Source organism: Giraffa tippelskirchi, chromosome 2 (assembly GCF_054371585.1).
Source record: "Giraffa tippelskirchi isolate mGirTip1 chromosome 2, T2T-mGirTip1v1.2.pri, whole genome shotgun sequence".
Lineage (NCBI taxonomy): Eukaryota > Metazoa > Chordata > Mammalia > Artiodactyla > Giraffidae > Giraffa > Giraffa tippelskirchi.
In genome coordinates, this window is record NC_137276.1 from 203739130 (window position 1) to 203764402 (window position 25273).

At 35.3% G+C, this 25273-nt stretch overlaps 1 long non-coding RNA gene across 1 annotated transcript in view; it reads left to right on the plus strand.

Annotated features, from left to right (window-relative positions):
• The window catches only part of LOC145539503 (uncharacterized), a 40443-nt gene extending 16276 nt beyond the window's left edge, over nt 1-24167 (plus strand). Inside the window, exons 3-5 of the long non-coding RNA XR_014077864.1 lie at nt 13955-13993; nt 20040-20202; nt 21410-24167. This is a non-coding gene — a long non-coding RNA (uncharacterized LOC145539503). The remainder of the gene's footprint in view (nt 1-13954; nt 13994-20039; nt 20203-21409) is intronic.
• The last annotated feature ends 1106 nt before the right edge of the window (nt 24168-25273 follow it).

The window sequence follows — 25273 nt, forward strand, 5'->3', positions numbered from 1 at the left end:
ATGCTTCTAATAGCAGTTAAAGAATATTTGGAAAAAAAAAAAAGCTTTGAAAATATAAGGGATTTTATTCCTCTAATCTCTAACTTTAGGAACAAAGTCAAGAGGGAGATAATAAAAAGAAAGAAAACACTTCAGTCTAATGAGAGAGAAACCAGTCATTAATTAAGGAAGACACAGAGAATAGCACTAGAGCTGCACAGTGGCAATGAGTATGAGGGTTTTTAGGTTATTCTCAGGTGTCATAACCTTAGGTTGCTGAGTGACAGACGTATTTATCAATTATCTCCTCAGAGTTTTATCCTTCTCTCATTTAATGTAAATCCTTAAGTACATACCATGTGTCAAGCTATTCTACTCTCTTGAGATACAATATTCCCCTGTCTTCTTGAATGGAGATATATGTTAAATAAAATCACACATCAAACAAACTATGATGAGAAATAAAGAAGATACAGCGTGGCAGCATGTTTGGCCAGAGAAGACTTTCTCAGGCGATTGTATCTGAGCTGATATCTGAATGAACTGAAGAAATGGGGCACATAACTATTTCCAGGAAAGGGTACTCCAAGAAAAAGAAATCACAAATGAAAAGTCTCTGGTGTAGAAATATTTTTGCTATGTTTACAGAGCAAAAGTGAGGCCCATATGGCCTCTGTAGAATGGGTGAAGAGCAGATGGGCAGAAACTGGGTTTAGGTGGCATCAGAGGAAATGCCAACCCACTCTAGTATTCTTGACTGGGAAATCCCATGAACAGAGGAGCCTGGTGGGCTACAGTCCAAAGAGTCACAAAAAGTTGGACATGACTGAGCTGCTAAACATGACACAGAGGCCATAAAGTAAACAACTATGTAGTCATGACAACTGCTATGGGTTGAATTGTGCCCCCTCCACTCAAACCCCTAATATCACAGAACGCACCTTCTTTGGAAATAAGGTCATTGCCAATGTAATTTGTTAAGGTGAAGTCACATTGGAGTAAGGTGGGTCATTAACCCATTATGACCAGTGGCTTTGTAAGGAGACATTCGTGTGAAGACAAAGGCAGAGGAAACAGAGATCAAATCGCCAACATCCATTGTATCATCGGAAAAGCAGGAGAGTTCCAGAAATGTTATCTACTTCTGCTTTATTGGCTACACTGAAGTCTTTGATTGTGTGGATAACAAGTAACTGTGGAAAATTCTTAAAGACATGGGAATACCAGACCACCTGACCTGCCTCCTGAGAAATCTGTATGCCAGTCAAGAAGCAACAGTTAGAACCGGACATGGAACAACAGATTTCAAATTGGGAAATGAGTATGTCAAGGCTGTATATTGTCACCCTGCTTATTTACATCATATGCAGAGTATATCATGTGAGATGCCGGGCTGGATGAAGCACAAGCTGGAATCAAGATTGCCAGGAGAAATATCAATGACCTCAGATATGCAGATGACACCACCCTTATGGCAGAAAGTGAAGAAGAACTAAAGAGCCTAAAGGTTGGCTTAAAGCTCAAGATTCAGAAAACTAAGATCATGGCATCTCGTCCCATCACTTCATTTCAAATAGATGGGGAAACAGTGGAAATGGTGACAGACTTTATTTTTTGAGCTCCAAAATCACTGCAGATGGTGACTGCAGCCATAAAATTAAAAGACGCTTGCTCATTGGAAGGAAAGTTATGATCAACCAAGAAAGCATATTAAAAAGGAGAGACATTACTTTGCCAACAAAGATCCATCTAGTCAAGGCTATGGTTTTTCCAGTAGTCATGTATGGATGCGAGAGTTGGACTATAAAGAAAGCTGAGCACCTAAGAATTGATGCTTTTGAACTGTGGTGTTGGAGAAGACTCTTGAGAGTCCCTTGGACTGCGAGGAGATCCACCCAGTCCATCCTAAAGGAAATTAGTCCTGAATATTCATTGGAAGGACTGATGTTGAAGCTAAACCTCCAATACTTTGGCCACCTGATGGGAAGAACTGACTCATTGGAAAAGACCCTGATGCTGGGAAAGATTGAAGGCAGGAGGAGAAGGGGACAACGAAGATTAGATGGTTAGATGGCATCACCGACTCAGTGGACATAAGTTTGAGTAAACTCTGGGAGTTGGTAATGAACAAGGAGGCCTGGCATGTTGCAGTCCATGGGGTCTCAAAGAGTCAGACACGACTCAGTGACCGACCTGAACTAGACTCAGCTGGTCTCCAGACCCTTGTGAAAATAAATTTCTGTTTTATGCTTCCGAGTTTGTGGTATTTTGTTACAGCAGCCATAGGAAACTAATATAGTGCCTTTTAGATATGTGTGTATACAGAGACCTCCAGATGGCACCAGTGGTAAAGAATTCATCCATGGATCCAATCCCAGGGTGGGGTAGATCTGCTGGAGGAAACGGCAACCCACTTGAATATTCTTGTCTGGAAAATTCCATGAATAGAGTAGCCTGGTGGGCTACACATTCCATGGGATTATGAGCTTCCTTTGACCTCCAATGAAGAGAAAGGCACTAGAGACTGAGTTAATAGTCATGCCTAAACAAAGGACCCTCCATAAATACTCTAAACAACATGGGATCAGGCATCTTCCAGAAGTGTGGCATCCTCTGCTATGACAGAAGCTCCTGTCTGAATACCCATCAGGACCTCTCCCTCCATTTCTCTTCCTCTGGCTGTTCATTTGTATCCTTTGCATATAAAGAGAGAGAGAGAAACTTTACATTTTAGATAAGTTTTAGATTCAAACAAAATGAGGTAGGAAATAAAGAACATCCATATGTTCTCTGTTCCACACACCCACAGCCTTCCACATGTTCAATACCCTTCACCAGAGAGGCATACTTTTTTCAATTAATGAACCTATAGTGACACATCATTATTATCTAAAATCCATAGTTTACCTGAAGTTTCACTCTTGACATTGTACATTCCATGGATTTCAACAAATGGATAATGACATGTATCCACCAATGCAATATCATAGTCTGACTGGCCTAAAAATTTTCTGTGGCCTGTCTCTCCATCTTTCTCCTTCCCATAATCCCTGGAAACCATTTATCTTCCTACTGTTTCCATAGTTTTGCCTTTTTCAGAATGTCATATAGTTGGGATGTTCATTTGTAATAAATTTCCATAAAAGGGTTTCCTAACAATGGCACTTTAAATGGTCCAGGCTGGATACTTATGATTGTAGGAGACTGTCCTATGTTTGTTGAATATTTATCAGCAGCATCTCTGACCTTTGCTTTCTACATGCTAGAGCAACACTTCACCCTGGTTGTTGACAATCAAACTTATCTCCAGACATTATCAAATGCCCTCAGGGTAAATTCAAGGTCATCCTGTTTGAGAGCTGCTGATCTATATTAAGGACTGGATGATTTATAGGTTATTATAAAACTATGGTTTTTGATTTGTGTTAAAAGGGATTCTAAAATGCTGAGGAACTGCTTTGAAAAGAAAAGAATTACTATCTGAGTGGGCAGATATTTAAGGTAGAACAACAAAGTATTAATTTATTTTACAGACTATTTTTTTATGTTATTTACTATTAATTTTATTAATTTACTATTAGTTTTTATGTTATTTACTATATGCAAAGAGTCAGACACGACTGAACAACTTCACTTTCACTATTAATTTATTTTACAGACAATTTATTTTATGTTATTCTTCCAGTTAAGGTTTAATTGAAGAAAATGTTTCACAGCTAAAGCATTAAAAAAAAAAAAACCTCTGAGAAATTATATAAGGCCAAAAATCATCCGTAGCCAAAAATCATCCATAAGTCATTTAGTTTATTTTGTGTCCATAGAGGGGAGGAGGTGGAATACCGAAATTTAAGGAGGAAAGCACAAACACAAACTAAATTTCTGGTATTTATCTAATCTAGTGAAAGCAATAATTAAATCTTTTTAGTTTCCCTGTATTTCAGATGTTATTTCAGTTTCTGGGGGAAAACCAGAATGAAAGAAGAAATGATAAGTTTTCTGCTTTAAGGATAAATTTATAAAGATAATGTCAATTATATAAATAGTATCATTAAAACAGAAATTACATTTGACCAAAAAAAGAGATCTAACATGAAAATAGAAAATGATCTTAAATGAGATTTTTAAAAGAAGCTAGAGATTTTGTTATAATTAAACTTAAAATGCTGTCTCAAGATTTGATTAAGCTTAATAAAAATTCAAAGAATAAAAAAACTTTTAAAACAGTGTATGTGGCTTTGGGGTGGGGGTAATAAAGAATATATTTTCAAAGTTTCTTTAAGAGAGTAGATTTTATTAAAATATATTAAAAAAAAGAATTTTGATATTCATGTATAGCCTAAAGAAAAAAGAATGAAAGAAAAAAGACAACTTACTATGTATACACCTTCTGCTTACCGAACTATATGCTACATTATCTCAGATTATAGAGTTAAATTTGAAGAATTTTTGGAAATAAGGGGAACTAGAAACCTCAAGTGAAAAGAACACTGTTTATTGCATTTTAGCATGCAATATAGCTCTAGTGGCTAGTATCTTAGTAGTATATTAGCAATTATAGAATTTACTATGCCCATGACTCAGATTCCCCATCTATACTTCTCTGTCTCTAGATTCTTAAAAATATCAATACACTATTAACCACAGTACTATCTTCTCCACATAACAGCCTTTGATTTTCTGCATTTCTAATGCTTCATGTATTGTGCTTATTTTAGTCTATGTGTTCCATCTTCCACCAAAACTATTAGGCTGTATTGCTTAGAAAAATATATGATGGGTTTTATCAAGTGACTCAAGAACAACAGCACTCTCCAGCCACACCACAAACTTTTGAGACTTGAGAGAAGACAACAACCAAAGATTGATTAAGGTGTATTTAGTGTGTAGTTTCACATAGGCAAAGTATGGTTTATGCATATAGAATTCACTAGAATCATGTAGTAAGACTCACACTTTTTAGAGGAAGGCAATGAAAGTAAAAGCCTTTAATCCCACCCATTACTCCACTGAAATTATATCAGCAAGAAAAAGATGATCTCTTATTATCATCCTTACAAAAAAATCCTACTCAAAAATAAATGGAAGCTTCTCCAAAGGTTTTAAGTATTTTCACCTTGCACAAGAATATTAGGTAATCAGTCACTACAAGGAGATCAAACCAGTCAATCTTGAAGGAAATCAACCCTGACTATTCTATTCATTGGATGGACTGATGCTGAAGCTGTTAACTCCAATACTTTAGCCACTTGATGCTAAGAGCCAGCTCATTGGAAAAGATCCCGACTCTGGGAAATATTGAGGGCAGGAGGAGAAGGGGGTGACATATTAGATATCATCACTGACTCAATGCGCATGCATTTGAGCAAACTTTGGGAGACAGTGGAGGACAGAGGAGCTTGGTGTGCTGCAGTCCATGGGGTCACAAAGAATAGAACATAACTTAGCAGCTGAACAACAGTCACTATGTCATTCATTGGATTTTTTAACAGCTTTATTGAGATACAATTCACATATCATAAAATCCATCTTCTACAGTGTATAATTCAGCCCTTTTAATTTATTTATTTATTTATTTTTGGTATATTTCACAGCATTGTGCAATTTTTTTTTTCTTCCATTTTCATGTTATAGCTTACCCATTAGCAACCACTTTCCACTCTTCCCTTCCTCTTCATCCCCTAGAACTACTAATTCAGTTTTCATCTTTTTGAATTTGCCAATTTTGGAAATGTAAGTGGAAACATATGGCGTGGAATTTTGTGACTGAGAAATTTCTTATCATTAAATATGTGTTTATGAGTATGGCAACATGAAATAGAATGGTTACTGACTTTTTTCATTTACTATAATATTTTCAAGGTTTATCCATGTTGTAGCATATGTTGTTGTTGTTCAGCCACCCAGTTGTGTCTGACTCTTTGCGACCCCATGGACTGCATCATGCCAGGGGTTTTAGCATGTACCATTATGCTATTTTTAATGCTAATTGTATTTAATTATATGTCCTGTGCTCAATTGTGTCTGACTCTTTGTGACCCCATGAACTGCAGCTCACTAGGCTTCTCTCCCCATGGGATTTTCTAGGCAAGAATTCGAGAGTAGATTGCCATTTCCTTCTCCAGGGGATCTTTCATACCCACATCTCTCATGTCTCCTGCATTGGCAGGTAGATTCTTTACTGCTAACACCTCCTAGGAAGCCTATATTTAATTATATGGATATATCTTATTTTTATCCACTCACTAGTTAATAAATATTTGAATTGTTTTCATTTTTATTAACATTAATAGTTCTGCTATAAATATTTGTGCTCAATTTTTTTTTTAAGAATGTTTTCATCAAATTGAGGTATATGTCTAGAAATGGAATTGCTTGGTCTTACAGTTTAACATTTTGAAGAATGGTTAAAATGTTTTACAAAGCAGCTGTATTATTTTACATTTCCATCAGCAAAGAATAAGGGTTCCGTTTTCTCTGTTTCCTTGCCAAAACATTTGCTATATTTTTATTTTTTATTCATTTTAGTGCACGTGAAGTGGTATCATTGTTGTTTTGACTTGCATTTCCCTAATGACTAGTGATTTCAAGTATCATTTCATGTGCTCACTGGCCATTCATATATCTTTCTTTAGTAAATATCTAATATCCTTTTCTAATTTTTAAATTGGGTTCATTTTTTCTTCTTGAGTTGCATGTGTATATGTGTGTGCCTTTAATGTACACTGGGCAAAAGTTTTTTTTATAAGATGTATAATTTGAAAATATTTTCTCCCATTCTGTGAGTTATCTTTTCATATTTGATGTATTTTTTTTTTAAGTTTCAAAGTAGTCCAATTAACATTTTTGTCACTTGTGCTTTTAATTAATGAACACAAGTCACTAAGACCTGCTCTATGCTTTCTTTCAAGATTTCTTACAGTTTTAACCCTTACACTTACCTGTGTGATCCACTTTGTATTAAAATTATTTCTTTGATTTTAAAACCGATTCACCTTAGTGCCAATTTGAAAGTATAGATTGGATTTTTGGAAACCTTTAAAATGTTAAATATGACTGATAACATTATGACATAAAACATATATTATTACAGGTTTTACAGTTGTTTCTCAGAAAGTATCAATTAAATCTGTGTCAATATGCTCTCAAATATATCAATAGTAAAGACACAGGTAAGTTAGAAAAGAAAGTGGCAGGATTTTAAATAAAGCAATCACATGACTAAGATATATAGTCTTTGGAAGTATTTGTATCTTTAGTGTTAAATTTCTTAGAAATACATTTTTACAAATATGGAAACATTAAATAGAATGGTGGTCTCATATAATCTTACAATCAAAAATTTATGTAATCAACATCTTGATTAAGTTCAGGTAAAAACACTTATTGTATTTTAGGGCACATAAGAGCAAAGACATTTTATTTTTCTATTCACTTATTGATATATGTTCCACCTAATATGTTAGCTATCATAAAGTATCTGTGGATACAACATTGAACAAAACAGACAAAAATCCTTGTATGGGAGATAGTCAGTAAATCAAATAACTAAGGAATAGAACAATCCATGAGAATATCTAGGGTAGAAAGAAATCCAAATACCACGGTACCAATATGGTGACAGTCCCACTTGAAGAATAATAAACAGGCCAGTCTAGCTAGAGTGGAGTGAATGAGAAAGTCATTAGTAGTTAAGATCTGAGAGCTGAAAAGGTGTTCAGTTATACTAAAGCTTGTGGGTAAGGTTTTTTTATTCCATATGAAAGGCAAAGTCCTTGAAGGGTTTTGAGAGGACTCATAATACTGTAATATTTATCTTTTAAAGGATTACTCTGCATATCATTTGAAAATAAACACTTGGAAATCAGGTTTAAACTAAAAACTGAAAATAATATCATGACTTTAATTATAGATAGAATAGCTATAGTATAAAAATACATTAAAGTCCTTTAAGAAACATTAATGCTGCAGCCCCAGAACTAAAAGAATAATTATAAATAGTATTGATTTTTTCAGATAAAATGGAAAAATCAATTGAATTATATTCCTTTCTCAGTTATCATTTAAAATAATCTAGGCATAATCATGTATGGATGTGAGAGTTGGACGGTGAAGAAAGCTGAGCACCGAAGAATTGATGCTTTTGAACTGTGGTGTTGAAGAAGACTCTTGAGAGTCCCTTGGACTGCAAGGAGAGCCAATCAATCCATCCTAAGGGAGATCAGTCCTGGGTGTTCATTGGAAGGACTGACATTGAAGCTGAAACTCCAATACTTTGGCCACCTCATGCAAAGAGTTGACTCATTGGAAAAGACCCTAATGCTGGGTAGGATTGGGGGCAGGAAGAGAAGAGGATGACAGAGGATGAGATGGTTGGATGGCATCACTGACTCGATGGACATGGGTTTGGGTGGACTCTGGGGGTTGGTGATGGACAGAGAGGCCTTGCGTGCTGCAATTCACGGGGTCGCAAAGAGTGGGACACGACTGAGCGACTGAACTGAACTGAAATGAGACATAATCAGACATCCTGAATTAGGATATCAGCAGTAGGCTCTGGATCTGAGCACATGTTTTTAGAAAATGCTCCATGATTGTTTCTGATATATGACACTAATTTACAAATATATCCACAAATTTATACCAAGAATTACTTATTCAGCAAAAAAATTCATGTAATAGCATTTTCATCCCGGCAACATTTTAGATAATCACACAAAACATTTTGATATCATTCTTTGCCAAATTATTTGCCGAATTCAAGATGTTATGAAATTTGTGTCCCCCTAGTCCACTGGCCTGATGTATACCACGATGAAAATGGAAAAGCAATTACTTTCATATGATTTTCACCATGTGAATTCGTTTTGGAGCCTAGTGATCAACAATATAGTTGTGAAATGTTCACAAACTGTGTGATATACAATCTGTTTTAGAATTTTGCCAAAACTGCATGTCTAGCATTTCGGCTAAGTGGTACGTAGTTTTAGAATCCCCTTACTTCCCATTGTGGAAAACTGAAATAATGTTTGTCCTCATTCTTTCGGCATATCTTCCCTTTGCTCTCAATGACTATCGATTTGAAAGTACACATGCAAGAGCCTTCTGTACTTCCGAACTGCAGACACAGACTCTCTTACAAACGTTACATTATTTTTACATATTTTCCCCCACCTCTGCATCCATATTTGTAATAAGCTTTTAAATATACTTTCCCATTGTTAACAATTTAATTGCATTCTTTTTTTCTGGAGATGGTGAAATAAATTAGAGAGAAGCAGGAGCATGCCCTTGCTCATCAACTTGTATTTTATTATTTATTTGTTCAATAATGTCTATTTGCTTACTCTAAAATGTATTCCATTTTTATTTATTTTTGCCTTATCAACTCCAGTCATTGCTTCCATGACCTGTTAAGAAATGCCCAATTAATATTTTAATATCTCTAATTTTCCTCAAGCTATTTAAATTATGATCTTACAGAATTTGAATTCTGATTGTGGATTTTCAGATAGCAACCCTCACAGGAGTATAAACAACAAAAATAGCATTTATTAAAATTTATAGTTGCTAGACTCCAGGTACGAAGAAGGCAATGGCAACCCACTCCAGTACTCTTGCCTGGAAAATCCCATGGACAGAGACTCGGCAGGCTGCAGTCCATGGGGTCACTACAAGTCGGACACGACTAAGCGACTTCACTTTCACTTTTCACTTTCATGCATTGGAGAAGGAAATGGCAACCCACTCCAGTGTTCTTGCCTGGAGAATCCCAGGGACGGCGGAGCCTGGTGGGCTGCCGTCTATGGGGTCGCACAGAGTCAGACACAACTGAAGCGACTTAGCAGCAGACTCCAGGTATATATATTATTTTAAGTGTTTTATCTCCTGTAATATTTAGGATATTTTAATTACTTCAATATATTATGTAAATTTCCTAGAGATGTGCAATAATAAGATGCAGAGGTAAGAGTTCTCATTTTTTTTCTTAAATTTGTTTCTGTTGTTTTTCTTTTTTTTTTTAATTAATATTTTTAGTGCATTTTTTTGTTTTTTGTATTTTTTTTCTTTTTTCTTTTTAATTGGAGGATAATTTCTTTACAATATTGTGCTGGTTTCTGTCATACAACAAGGTGAATCAGCCAGTGCAGTTTTAGGTTCAGAGGAAAATTGAAAGTACAGAAAATTCCCATAAGCTCCTCTCGCCCTCTCCAGTCTCCCCTACTAACATCCTGCACATGTGTTGTACATTTCTTACAATTGATGAACCAGTATTGAATCAATATTATTAAATAAGTATATAGTTTGCACTAGAGTTTACTTTTCATGGTGAAAATGTTATGTTTTTTTAAAAAACATATGTTTTTTTTAAAAAACAACAGAGTGATATATATCCACCATTACAGTATCTTACAGAATAAATAGTTTTACTGCCCTAATACAAGCCCCTGTGTTCCACCTATCTATCCATCTATCCTCTCTCCCTGAGCCCCTGCTGCTGCGTTGCTTCAGTTGTGTCCGACTCTGTGCGACCCCATAGATGGTAGCCCACCAGGCTCCGCCGTCCCTGGGATTCTCCAGGCAAGAATACTGGAGTGGGTTGCCATTTCCTTCTCCAGTGCATGAAAGGGAAAAGTGATGAGCCCCTAGCAACCATTTATCTTTTTACCATCTCCATAGATTTTCCTTTTCTCAGAATGTCATACAATGGGAATCATGCAGTATTTAGCATTTTCAGATTGCCTTGTTTCAGTAAGCAATAGGCATTTAAGCTTCTTCCAAGTCCTTGTGTGCCTTAATGGCTCATTTCTTTCCAGTGCTGAATAATATTCTGATGTATAAATGTACCACAGTTTGTTTATCCATTCATTCACTGAAGACCATCTTGATTGCTTCCCAGTTTTGACAGTTATGAGTAAAGCTGCTATAAACATTCATCATGTGTAAGTTTTGGTGTGGATGCGAGTTTTCTATTCTTTTGGGTAAATAACAAGGAACATGATTACTGGAAATTATGGTAAGAGCATGATAACATTGAAAGAAAATGCCAGACTGTATTCCAAAAGTGTCTGTAGCATTTTTCATTCCAATCAGCAATGAATGAGAGTTCCTGTTGCTCCATATCCTTGTCACGATTTGATGTTTTCAGTATTTGAGATTTTAGCCATTCTAATAGATGTGTGACATTGTACACCAGACAGGGATCAAGACAATCCCCATGGAAAAGAAATGCAAAAAAGCAAAATGGCTGTCTGAGGAGGCCTTACAGATAGCTGCGAAGAGAAGAGAAGCGAAAAGCAAAGGAGAAAAGGAAAGATATTCCCATCTGAATGCAGAGTTCCAAAGAATAGCAAGGAGAGATAAGAAAGCCTTCCTCAGTGATCAGTGCAAAGAAATAGAGGAAAACAACAGATTGGGAAAAACTAGAGATATCTTCAAGAAAATTAGAGGTACCAAAGGAACATTTCATGCAAACATAGGCTCGATAAAGGACAGAAATGGTATGGATCTAACAGAAACAGAAGATATTAAGAAGAGGTGGCAAGAATACACAGAAGAACTGTACAAAAAAGATCTTCATGACCCAGATAATCACGATGGAGTGATCACTCACCAAGAGCCAGACATCCTGGAATGTGAAGTCAAGTGGGCCTTAGAAAGCATCACTACGAACAAAGCTAGTGGAGGTGATAGAATTCCAGTTGAGCTATTTCATATCCTCAAAGGTGATGCTGTGAAAGTGCTGCACTCGATATGCCAGCAAATCTGGAAAACTCAGCAGTGGCCACAGGACTGGAAAAGGTCAGTTTTCGTTCCAATCCTAAAGAAAGGCAATGCTAAAGAATGCTCAAACTACCGCACAATTGCACTCATCTCACATGCTAGTAAAGTAATGCTCAAAATTCTCCAAGCCAGGCTTCAGCAATACGTGAACCGTGAACTTCCAGATGTTCAAGCTGGTTTTAGAAAAGGCAGAGGAACCAGAGATCAAATTGCCAATATCCACTGGATCATCGAAAAAGCAAGAGAGTTCCAGAAAAACATCTATTTCTGCTTTATTGACTATGCCAAAGCCTTTGACTGTGTGGATCACAATAAACTGGAAAATTCTAAAAGAGATGGGAATACCAGACCATCTGACCTGTCTCTTGAGAAACCTGTATGCAGGTCAGGAAGCAACAGTTCGAACTGGACATGGAACAACAGACTGGTTCCAAATAGGAAAAGGAGTACGTCAAGGCTGTATATTGTCACCCTGCTTATTTAACTTATATGCAGAGTACATCATGAGAAAAACGCTAGGCTGGAAGAAACACAAGCTGAAATCAAGATTGCTGGGAGAAATATCAATAACCTCAGATATGCGGATGACACCACCCTTATGGCAGAAAGTGAAGAAGAACTAAAGAGCCCTCTTGATGAAAGTGAAAGAGGAGAGTGAAAAAGTTGGCTTAAAGCTCAACATTCAGAAAACTAATATCATGGCATCTGGTCCCATCACTTCATGGGAAATAGATGGGGAAACTGGAAACAGTGTCAGACTCTTTTTTTGGGCTCCAAAATCACTGCTGACGGTGATTGCAGCCATAAAATTAAAAGATGCTTACTCCTTGGAAGGAAGGTTATGGCCAACCTAGATAGCATATTGAAAAGCAGAGACATTACTTTGCCAACAAAGGTCCATCTAGTCAAGGCTATGGCTTTTCCAGTGGTCATGTATGAATGTGAGAGTTGGACGGTGAAGAAAGCTGAATGCTGAAGAATTGATGCTTTTGAACTGTGGTGTTGGAGAAGACTCTTGAGAGTCCCTTGGACTGCAAGGAGAGCCAAGCAATCCTTCCTAAAAGAGATCAATCCTGGGTGTTCATTGGAAGGACTGATGTTGAAGCTGAAACTCCAATACTTTGGCCACCTCATGCGAAGAGTTGACTCATTGGAAAAGACTCTAATGCTGGGTAGGTTTGGGGGCAGGAGGAGAAGGGGATGACAGAGGATGAGATGGTTGGATGGCATCACCAACTCGATGGACATGGGTTTGGGTGGACTCCGGGAGTTGTTGATGGACAGGGAGGCCTGGCGTGCTGCAATTCATGGGGTCGCAAAGAGTCAGACACGACTGAGCGACTGAACTGAACTGAATAGACGTGTACTAGTATCTCATTATGTTTTGATTTTGAATCCTCTAATGATATATGATGGCTTTCCAAGTGGTACAATGGTGAAGAACCTTCTTGCCAATGCAGGAGACACAAGAGATATGGGTTCAGTTTCTTGGGGTGAGAAGATCCCCTGGATTAGGAAAAGGCAACCCACTCCAGTATTCTTGCCTGGAAAACTCCATGGACAGAGAAGTCTGGTGGTTTACAGTCCATGGGGTCACACAGTTGGACATAGTTGAGCATGCCTCTCTCTTCTTCTTCTAATGACATGTGACATTGAGCACATTTTCATATGTTAATTTTCCATTTGTATATCTTCCTTGACAAAATTTCTGTTCAGATTTTTTACCCCCATATTTTAATTGATTTGTGTGTTTTCTTGTTATTGAGTCTTAAGAGTTCTGTGTATTGGCTATACTATTCTACACACTTTAAGTATGCCATATCAGTTACTTGAAGTTTTAATATATTTTATTACCATTTACCAATTTGAATTTAGAATTGTATGATAAGCAGAGTATCTCTGCTCTTAGCAAATCTTTCAGTCAATTATCAAAGATAATTTTAGCATCTTTCATATGTACTTTCTTTTACAATTAAAAATATAATTTTTTATATTGAAATGACTGGTAAGGCATATCAAATGAAAATTTTGAATTAAGATATGCTTTCATAGATATATACTTGTGTACACATTCAAATTATTGTAACAAGTTATTACCAAGTGACAATCTTTGCCAAATAAACAAGTATTTTTGAACAACTTACAAATGTGGAACACGAGATTTTTTTTTAAGTACATTTTTCTTTTCTTTCAGAGAACTGAGGCTGTAGGGCATGAAGAAAACCATTACCTTGTAGGTATCATGGGTGTTTGTTTGTTTGTTTGTTTCCTTTAAAAGTGGTTTCATGTTGGAAATTCTGGGGAACATACTTTTCCCTCAAATTAAATTACCCCCTTTTATTTTATTTTATTATTTTCCTACATTAACCTCAAAGGACTTCCCTGGTGGCTCAGACAGTAAAGTGTCTGCCTACAATGCAGGAGCTCCAGGTTCAATCCCTGGATCGGGAGGATCTCCTGGAGAAGGAAATGGCAATCCACTCCAGTATTCTTGCCTGGAAAATCCCAAGGTAACCTCAAAGATACCTTTCAGCCTAAAGCCAACCAGAAATTTAATAAATTCTGTACTCATGGAGCATAAAATAAATTTTCTCAAATATAATGCCGTCTATAGAAGAAAATAATCAAGGAAAAAAAGCAACTGCTAACTCTAAACCTAGAGAAAAAAAAGCCTTTAAGATATATGTGTTTATTTATTTTGAATCTTGGTTTCATTTCTTGACTAATTGTTAAAAACATGATCTAAGACTTATATAATAAAACCAATAGAAATGATACTGAAAAATTACCTAAACTTACTTGTAAATTGCACTTCTAATAATAGTTTTGTTTTTTCCTGAAGCAACTTTCTTCAAATAGCAAATAAAATTTTCTAAAATCAATAACAAACATTTTATTTAATTAAATTGATTCATATAAATATTTTAGCTATGATCAAGTGTGTTAAGTGGCAAATTTGAAAAAGGTACAAAAATATTTGCTTAGATAAAGCTGTTGTTTCCCTTCATCTCCTCTAGCTCTCATTAAAGGCAGCATGAGATTTAGCATAAAGAAACTGAAGTATATTTGTCAAAAATAGAGAGATAATATTAGCTTTGTTAATACATCATCAGTATTCATTGGTAGACAACTCTGATTTCCATCCTCCTTTCTTGCTTTGTCAGTTCCATGCTGAATAAGTTGCATTTCCTGACTTGAGATGTCTACTCTAAACTCCAGACTTATACTCTCCACAGCTATGAAATTTCTTGTTGGATGTCTCAGTGGTATTTTGAACTGGAATTGCTTCTGTTTCCACTTTCCTACAGTCTCTTCCTAACCAGTTTCATTTCTGCTTTCTGCTTTCCTCATCATACTCTGCAATCAATCCATTAGCTTCTTTTACCTATCCTCAAAAATTATCTTCAATCTTTCCAATTATCAACTTCCAAATTTGCTTCCTAAGAATTCATCACCAGTGAGTTTCTCATGACTTTCACTTAAAACCTTCTAATAGGCACACATGACAACTGGAATTTACGATAGTATACCAATTCTTATAGAAACTGACAGTGTAAGCTTAATTCTCTACCACTAGTCTTGATCAATGAATACGTTCTAGTACTTTTGAAAGTGCCATTCATTCCAAGCTCACTTTAGCCTCAAGTTTTTTTTACATTTCTTGATCTTTAAAAGCAGTTGTATCCAGCCATATGCTTAGATAATAAATTCTGGGTACCTTGTGGATTTGAGTAGACAGGATTTGCGAATGAGAACAAACTGCAAAAGCAAGTGTTTTTAAAATTATGCAAATGCTATAATATTCACCTGTCTTACTTATCATTAGACTATTTTTGTTCCTTTATGTAATATTCTTAGAAATCCAAAAAGTTGCTTTATGTTTCTTAAACATATGACACTCTACATTTTGCCAAGCATTTGCAATATTTGCCTATTTTAATTATAAATTTTAGGTTATTTGAGATACAGTTTTACTTATCTGTTTTTAACTCTTTTACATTCTGAAAATTCTATGAACCTTTTTAGCTTCTGAAAATATTATGCACCTTCATTTGAAAAGCTTGTTTATTAACAGTTATAGCCATAGTATTCTTCTGTTATTAGTTTAAGAGACATAATTTACTTATTATAGTATTTCCATACTGATAGCCATGCTTTTGATTGGCATTTCTAACCATGCATTATGTAGAATCAATGCCACTTAGTGAATTATTCTTCCTTTTGAATGTATATTTGTCTAATAACAAGTAAGAGGAGAAAATGATGATTAAATGCTTATCTGAGACATCTGAAATCATCATTATCTCTGCCATCATCTCCAAACAGGTAACACATTTGGGTCATGAACATTATGTTATCATCATCCTTAATGTATTCTCAATATCGACTACAGGACAACACTCTTCATGGCTGCCTGCTTTAAGACACTTTCCCATCATGCTTAAATGTAATCCCTTGGAGTGATTATGAGTGAATAATTCAGAAAATTGCACTATGCTGGGGATTTCAAAGCCACATACTGAAATCCAATATGAGCTTCATAGAGTTGGAGCCAGTGTACTATATCTACTTTGGGATATCCTGAAAAATACAACTTTAGTGAGTTCATATTTCTTGCTTATACTTTCAGTGTCAGGCAAATAGAAAACCGTCTTAGAAACTTAAATATCATATGTGAATGATATCCCCAGATATTCAGCAGAAACAGAATTAAACTCAGAATAACATACAAGTATATAGAAGTATAAATGTATCACTGGCACCAAATTAACCAGCAAGTCGCTATATGTACCTAGAAAATTATCAGTACATATGTTCTTATATATGTGTGAAACTGTATGAGTAATATGCATACTTCCATATGAACGGGCTTCCCAGGTGGCTCAGTGGTAAAGAATCCACCTGCCAATGCAGGAAGGAGATGCTTGTTCCATCCCAGGGAGAGGAAGATCTCCTGGAGTAGGAAATGGTGACACTCTCCAATGTTCTTGCCTGGAAAATCCTAGACAAAGGAGCCTGGCAAGCTATAGTCTATGAGGTCACAAATAGTCAGACATGATGAGCATGAGCACACAAGCCCAAACATATATATAAACATATGTGTATAATATGCATAATAAATTATTTTTATTGATTGATGTTTCATGGCTATAAAGTTCTATACTATAACAAAATATCAATATCTAAGAAAATGATTGTTTGAAGATATTTATTTATTTTCTGATGTGACATATTTGTATCTTTTCCCCTTACAAGTAGCATTCCTTTAAAAAAAATTCCCCAAGTTTGAAAAAACTCTATTGTAAAAGGAACTCAGAATTGTGCTCCTTAAAATTGTAACTGTGAAGAGTGATTCATTTCATCATACAATTGGGATGAATATGAATAAGTGCTGATCAAGGGTCCAGTTCACAAAAGTTTCAACTAGAAAATTGTTTCAATCCAAATTTGGTGAGCTTGAAATTGCTACACTGTATTGGGACAGGCAATCCAACATGGACCCTTCCTTATAAATGAAGTTCAGTTGAACATAGCCAAACTACACACTCCTGTGTTTAGGTTATTGTCCACAGCAATTTTTGCACTGAAATAGCAGAGTTAAGTGCAGGCACACTTTGGAGATATCAAAGGTCTGATTCCAGACCACCTCAACAAAGCAAATGAGCAAGTCAAAAAATTTTTCAGTTTCTCACTGTGTATAAGAGTTACCTTTACAATAAACTATAGTTTATTAAGTGTGCAATAGCATTATGTCTAAAAAAATAAATAATGTACACACTCTAATTTTAAAGTACTTTATTGCTAAAAAATGCTAACGATCATCTGACCTTTCAATGAGTCATAATCTTTTTGCTGGAGGAAGATCTTGGCTCCAGGCTGATGGCTGTTGGCTGATTAGGATGGTGATTCCTAAAAGTTGGGGTGGCTGTGGTAATTTCTTAAAATAAGGCAACTATGAAGTTCGCTATATTGATTGACTCTATCACTCATGAAAAAATTTCTCTGCAGTAAGAGCATTTTATCTACCGTATAAACCTCTTTCAAAATTGGAATCAGTTCTCACAAACTCTGCCTCAGCTTTGCAAACTTGATGTAATCTTCTAAATCTTTTGTTGTCATTTCGACATCTTCACAGGATCTTCACCAGGAGTAAATTCTATTTCAAGAATCCTCTTTCTTTGCTCATTCATAAGAAGCAAATCTTCATCCATTCAAGTTTTATCATTGGATTACAGCTATTCAGTCACATCTTCAGCCTCCACTTCTAAATCTAGTTCTCTTGCTATTTTCAGCATATCTGAAGTTGTTTCTGGAAGTTTTCAACCTCCCAAAATCATCCACTAGGGTTGGAATCAACTAACTCATGTTAATATTAATAATTTACCTTTTTCCCATTAATCAAAAATGTTCTTAATGACATCTAAAATAGTGAATTATTTCTAGGCAGTTTTCATTTTTTTTTTCCCAGATCCATCAGAAGAATCACCATCTATGGTGGCTATAGCATTATGAAGTGTAATTTTTCTTTAAATAAGACTTTATTTCATTCTACAACCAGATTAAGCTCAATATGAAATTTGTCTTAATATACATCAACCAGTAATTTGGGTAACATCAGAAAATCTAGAAGATGTATTATATTAAAGTAATAAAATATGATATCCATAAATGAAAATTCTGGTTATAATGTCTTGTTATATAAGTAGTAAGAATTATTGTTGGGACTTGGGAAATCTATTTTTAAAAAATGTAATTTGAGCATAAAGTTTAAAAAGGTGCATAGTGCTTATGAGACTATATCTGTAAGCAACAATAACAATGACAGCAAAAATCTGTATGATTATTAGCCTTAGATTTGAGAGTCTTGATAATGATTCTGAAGAACAAAATGATTAGAAAGTAGTAGAGGATTTTAATTTAGCAACTAGTCTCAATGGAATAATCATTCAAAGAAGCAAGATTAGAATCTGGATCAATCGTAAAATATCTTATGGAATGACTCAAAACCCTTCTAATTAGTACTAATACTTAGTGACATCCTGAATTACAGTAAAAATCAAGAGACTTCATAAGCATTGAGAAGTTGGATATATGTTACCTTATGGGAACCTTGTATTTCAGAGATAAAGGGAATATTGCTATTTATATAGCTGCTGCTCCATAAATGGCTATCTTCTAATTTTTGAGGAAATTTTTGAGGAAAGTACGATTCTGTCAAAGATAGAATACCTATTCTATTTGCTTTGATATCATGGATAAGTAAATACTGCAAAGAGTCATGACATTGAAATAAAGAAATGTGACACTGACTAGCCATTTCTTCTGTTGTTTTAAATTAAAAAAATTTCCATGAAAAAATGTGTAAAGAAAAATTTAATTTAAAGTTTTAATGTAACTCCAGCTGTCGGAGAATAGATACACACTAATACCCAATTAATGCATGAATTAGCTGCTAAGGTATGTGAGCATATTTTCAGTTTTATAAAAGTCATGATCATGCTCATCAGAAAAATAAAAAGTGTTAGCTTACCACTACAATTATAGATACTCATGGAAAAAACATTAAACATATTTTAATATGTGCTTAAATTGGTTATTATTATATTATTATAAAAATATCATTTTATCATTATAAAATAACATCATTATTAGGTCATCATGTTAATGACAGCTGTAGAGTTAGGAAATCAACACTACTTGGGAACTTACTGTAGGATGAAAACTAATATTTACAATGCGATTATCTTATATCTATGCATCTTATAAATTCTTAAAAACTCTGGGATTATGAATGTAATACATCACTTGAAAAACTTGATCCTCACATGGAAGTTCAGTTACTTGCCACCTGAACACAAGTATTTGTGATTGAGCAAAGCCACATATGCCTGATTCTCAGGCTCTTTCCTGCTTTTCCTCTAGAAAGTTCCCCCTTGGTTAGTTGGTCTGGTCTTCCTATGCAGAATATGTACTTTAACAGATTTTCTCCAGACTACCTGCTTAGGAGACATTTAAGTAACTTGTTACCAGTGTGAATTTAGGTGGTAATATTGTGAATATCACCTAAACCATGCTAACATTTCCTTTATTCTTACACAAAGTCAGAAATATGTGAATGATTCAAGATGATAACAGCATAACAGAAAAGATGATCAGAAATAAGTTACATTCATGGAGTTATCAAAAGACTGGATTACAACAACACAAATCTAGAAAGAGTGAAATAGCTTCATATTCTCTCAAGAATAACAGAATGCATTGTCTGATTTGGATCTCAGGACCACATAGAATTACTACCCAGTCCAAGATTCTACTGTTCACTACATGGCAGGCCAATAAATTGAGAGAGAAGTTGTTGGAACACAGAATAGCAACTTTATTCAGAAAGCCAGAAGACTGAGAAGATGGCGGACTGATGTTTCAAAGAACCATCTTGCCGGGGTTTGTATGCTACTGTAATTTGTAGAGTAGAGAGAGAGGTGAGGAGGTAAAGTAAAAAAGGCATTAAATTGTTCCAAATATCCCGTTAGACTCTGGAGGATATGTGCTAATTTCTTCTTTTCCACAGTCACTCACACGAGAGCCTGGTCAGATATTTCTGTAAGCCTAACAAAGGTATTTTAGTTTAGCACTCAGACATAGGAGGCAGGTTTCCCATAGACAGGCCATTATGTCTTAAGTTATAGGCAACATATCTTTAGTGATTAATTGATAGAAAAACATTTGAATACAAAGTAATCTTAAAGTAAAAGAGACAAATCCAATATAGTGTCAGATTTGTTCTTCCCTGTTACAGTCTTAGTCTGTTTAGAGTGGTTGTCTGTAGAAGTGACTTCAGAGATCTTGAAGCAATTGGAAGATTTTTCTTTATATTTTCTTTTCATTTCAAATACTAGAAAACACACAAACACACACAATATGCAAATATTGGTAGTGCATATCTCATATCTCACATCTTCCTAGTTGTCTGAGTAAAATCAATTAGCACTAAATTATGCTTAAAGAATTGGAAGAACTCCAAGATAAAACTCTAAAATAAAAGTATTCACAAAAATCAGAATGATAAAGTCACATATGTCAGTAAAGGAAACTGTTAATTAGTTAATTTTCAGCTAAATTAACTGTTAGCAGTGTCATTTAGATAAAATGGAGAAACTTTTTCTCAAATAATTTGCCTAAATTTGAAAAAAATAATCTCTAGGGATAATCACTCAGAGAGCAGCTTCTAAATTTATTGCAAACTTTAGTGATGAATATGCCCTTCCTTTTCTTAAGTCTCGTATTTACTATAAAGTTGGAAACCCCTAAGAATAATTTATATCAACAATTCTAATCAAGATTATCTCAATTTATATTAAGTGATACAGATTTATGTATAGGAGCTCACTTTCTGATATTTCAAATAGTAAACATAATATAAATTCATCTTGCACCACAGTCCAAGTAAATTATGACTACTAAACATAACTGTGTCAAGAAATTTGTAGAAACAGACATAAACAAAAATTAGAAGAACAAAGTCAACAACCATTAGTCTTGATACTGTGATTTTGTTTATCCAATGGCATAAAGCCTTTAAAATTAAAAAGAATGCTTAAATATATTCATTTGGAGAAGCATTAAAAGCATCCTTTTTCTTTCTTTCCAGGCTGCTGTCAGAACAGATTTCCTCAATATATTATAGTAAGCACAACTAACTATAATAACATTTACTTCTTTCCAGTGTGCTAAGATAAACTAACTTTGCTCCAGGGGCTCCCTGGTGGCTCAGGGGTAAAAAATCTTCCTTCAAGTCAGGAGCCACAGTAGATGCAGGTTTGATACCTGGTTGGGAAGATCCCCTGGAGGAGGTCATGGCAACCCACTCCAGTATTTTAGCTTGTATTATTCCATGGACAGAGGAGCCTCATGGACTATAGTCCATAGGATTGCAAAGAGTTGGACACAACTGAAGTGACTTAGCATGCACACGGTATTGAGAACCTGAATGGTGTATAGCAGGGGTCCCCAACATCCCCAGGGCTCTACAGCAGGAGATGAGTGCCTGGCAAAAGAGTGAAGCTTCATGTGTATTACAGCTACTCTCCATTGCTTGCATTACCATCTGAGCTCTGCCTCCTGTCCCATCAGTGGTGGTATTAGATTTCCATAGGAAAATGAATCTTATTGCATTTCAGTCACCCCAAGGTCATCCCCACCCTTGCCTCTCAGTCCATGGAAAAATTGTCTTCCATGAAATGTATTGTTGTTGTTCAATCACTCAGTAATGTCTGACTCTTTGTGACCCCATGGACTACAGCATGCCAGGCTTCCCTGTCCTTCACCGTCTCCCAGAGGTTGCTCAAACTCATGTCCATTTAGTCTGTGATGCCATCTAACCATCTCATCCTCTGTCGTCCCCTTCTCCTCCTGCCTTCAATTGTTCCCCGCATCAGGCTCTTTTCCAGTGAGTCAGCTCTTGGCATCAGGTGGTCAAAGTATTGCAACTTCAGCTTCAGCATCAGTTCTTCCAATGAATATTCAGGACTGATTTCCTTTAAGATTGACTGGTTAGATCGCCTTGCAGTCCAAAGGACTCTTAAGAGTCTTCTCCAGCACCACAGTTAGGAAACATCATGAAACCCACCTCTGGTGCCAAAAAGTTTGGTAGACCTCTGGTCTATAGCACTCAAGGATGCTGGGTCTACAAAGGGAGAACACAGTATTTAAACGAAACTACTTGTCTCCAAGTTCTGTATATATTAGGAGATATTTTATATCAGCAGCCTCACCAGGCACCAGCATAAACAGAGAAAAGAGTGGCAAAATTAATTTCAAAAAAATTAATTAAAATTAATCAAAATTCAACAATTAGGAAAACAACCAAATGGGGAAATTAAACTGAATAAAGTACAATTTAGAATTTAGAAAGTCAATTACCATAAAAAGAGACAGAAATTAAGGCTGGATTTTAATCCAAAGATGATATAATGCCCATACCTGTCGGGAGCTGCGATAGGCATTACTGACAAAATGGAGGCATGGCCCCAATCCCCTCTCCTCATCCCGCAGTCATGGTCCCGGGATGAAGGAGTTAGGTCTTGTGATTCTGACTTGTCCTTTCTTTCCTCCGGTTGAGTTGGCTGGAAAGAATTTTATAATCCATAAAGTTAACTATTGACATTTGTTCAAGGATCTTTACAAAGAATGTTCCAGGATGAGCACATAGGCTGCAGCTTGAGGCCATGGGAAACATTGTTATCTGAAACCTGCCTGTAAGGGAAATGTTTATGGCAAAACAAGTTCGCTGAGTTTAGGGGTTAGGAATAATTAAGAATAGTTAGAAGCTAAAAGTTTAAGGTATGTTGTAGTATTTTACTATAGCTTATAGAAACTAGGAATTTTAGAGATACTAATAGCTAAAGAAGTCTTTTTAGGAGTTAATGAGCTCAAGCAGGATTTAGAAAGATAAGAAATATACTGAGGAATGTGATATACAGCCCAGAGACAAGCTTGAGTTACAATGTTATCACAAGGACACTTAAGAGGGAACTCTGAAGGACAACAATGATTTATGGAGACAGTAAATATGGGTGAGGGGAAACTGAAGATGTCATACCTCTGACCTAATGCTTTTGTAAAAGTATAAAAGAAAACCTGATGGTTAAAATAAGCATGCAGCCCAGTGCTTTGAGCGAGAGACTGCATCATTTTCTCCGCCAACCCCGTTGATGCATTCCAAATGAGTGAGAGGCTGCATCATTCGCCGACCCCGTTCGTCCCTTCAGGGCGATTCCCCGGCTGCGGGAGCTGGACTCCAGCACATACCTATCATATCTATCCAGTGACATGTGCCATTTTCTATAGGTCATTTTTGTGCCATAGCTATGCATATAAATTCCTGCTTGGTAGACAGATATTGTGAATGCCAATGGCTCCATCTTATCCATTCTTTTATTCACTACCACTCTACTCATAGGTTCTTAATCAGTGCACAATTATTTGGCTAAACCCCCTGAATAGAAACACTCCAAAAAGTAGTCAGTAAAAGGCCTTATTAACCTGGTTGATTAGTGAACCTGGTTTACTAGTGAGTATACAGTTTTGTGTGCAATTTTTAAGGAAGAGAAAGGAAATAACCAATGAAGTGAGGACACCCAAAAAATAGAGATTGAAGTAGAAATGACCAAAACATTAAGCTCACATTTTATCTTGTCCTGAAGTGCTGAAAGTTGTCCAATCCACTGCATGGATTATTGCTATTATTAGCAGGTTGTAGTTTCACAAAGAGTATGTTACAGAAGGCCTTAGCAGAGCTCATTTCCAAGGAACTATTTTCTATAGATTACTAATATATAAGGGAAACTGGAGTAAAAATAGAACAACATGCACTGATAAATGCTGAGTAACTAAAAGTCACAACAAAATATACACTGAAGCAGTTGAAAAATTGAGAAGTAATATTTTGATACAAAATATTAATCAAAATAATGGATGCCAGCATGGGACAGGGAAAATCAAAATAAAATTTAGCCGAAGCAGAGGATTCAAAGATGATCTTGACTAGAATCATTGCTTTAGCATTTGTCAGCCACTGATTTCAATATTTTAGTTATTTGGAGGTATTGCTTATGGTGAAATCCATCAATAAGAAGTCATCTCATCTTTGCCCTTTAATATTCCAGAGCATTTAAAAATTGTGATATTTTTGCACATGGTGTTTTACTTTTTTAGTATACAGTTCTGTGTGATGTAATAAGCCATAGTATCATATAAATATGATCAAAGTAAATTTACATCATCCATTAGATTTGTCCTGTACCCATTTGTGTTGAGAAGTATAATAATTTCACAAGATCCAAAAAAATCACCAAAATTGTCCTCTAATTTGCTTCAGTTAAAATTTTGCTATGCTTAAACTAATGGATGAATATTAAATTGTCTTCATATTGTTGCTCCTGACATACTGTATTTTCTCACATTCTTATGCTAATTTTTTGCAAATTATTTATAAGAATAAAAAGGGCCATGTATATTATATTTTTTAAAAGATTAGTTGGAGGAATAACTTTAAAACACTCAGAGTAATATGTTATATTGATAAATGAGAGTTTTGCATTTTACTATTATTAAAGATATATATATATACATATATATATATATACACACATATATGTAAAAGACAAATGAAGTACACTTTTCATTTAAATAATTTTAAAAATCAAGGTAGTATTCACTGAAATCTTAGGGATTAATTTTGTAAGTATTGACCTTAACTGCCTATTTGCTTCAAAGTTAAAAGTTACATATATCTCCCAATTCCATATAAATCACTGATTCAGAAAAATAAATACCACTTAAGAAATGATGTCACTTATATTAACAGAGCAAATAGGAATGTTCACTGGTTCTAAGTGTTGCAATTCTATTTACTGGATTGAATTTATTATTAATAGATAGAAGCTATGCCTAGTTTGTTGAAATTTGTATTATCACGTAACTATAGTACTACTGAAATAAATAACAGTTTATT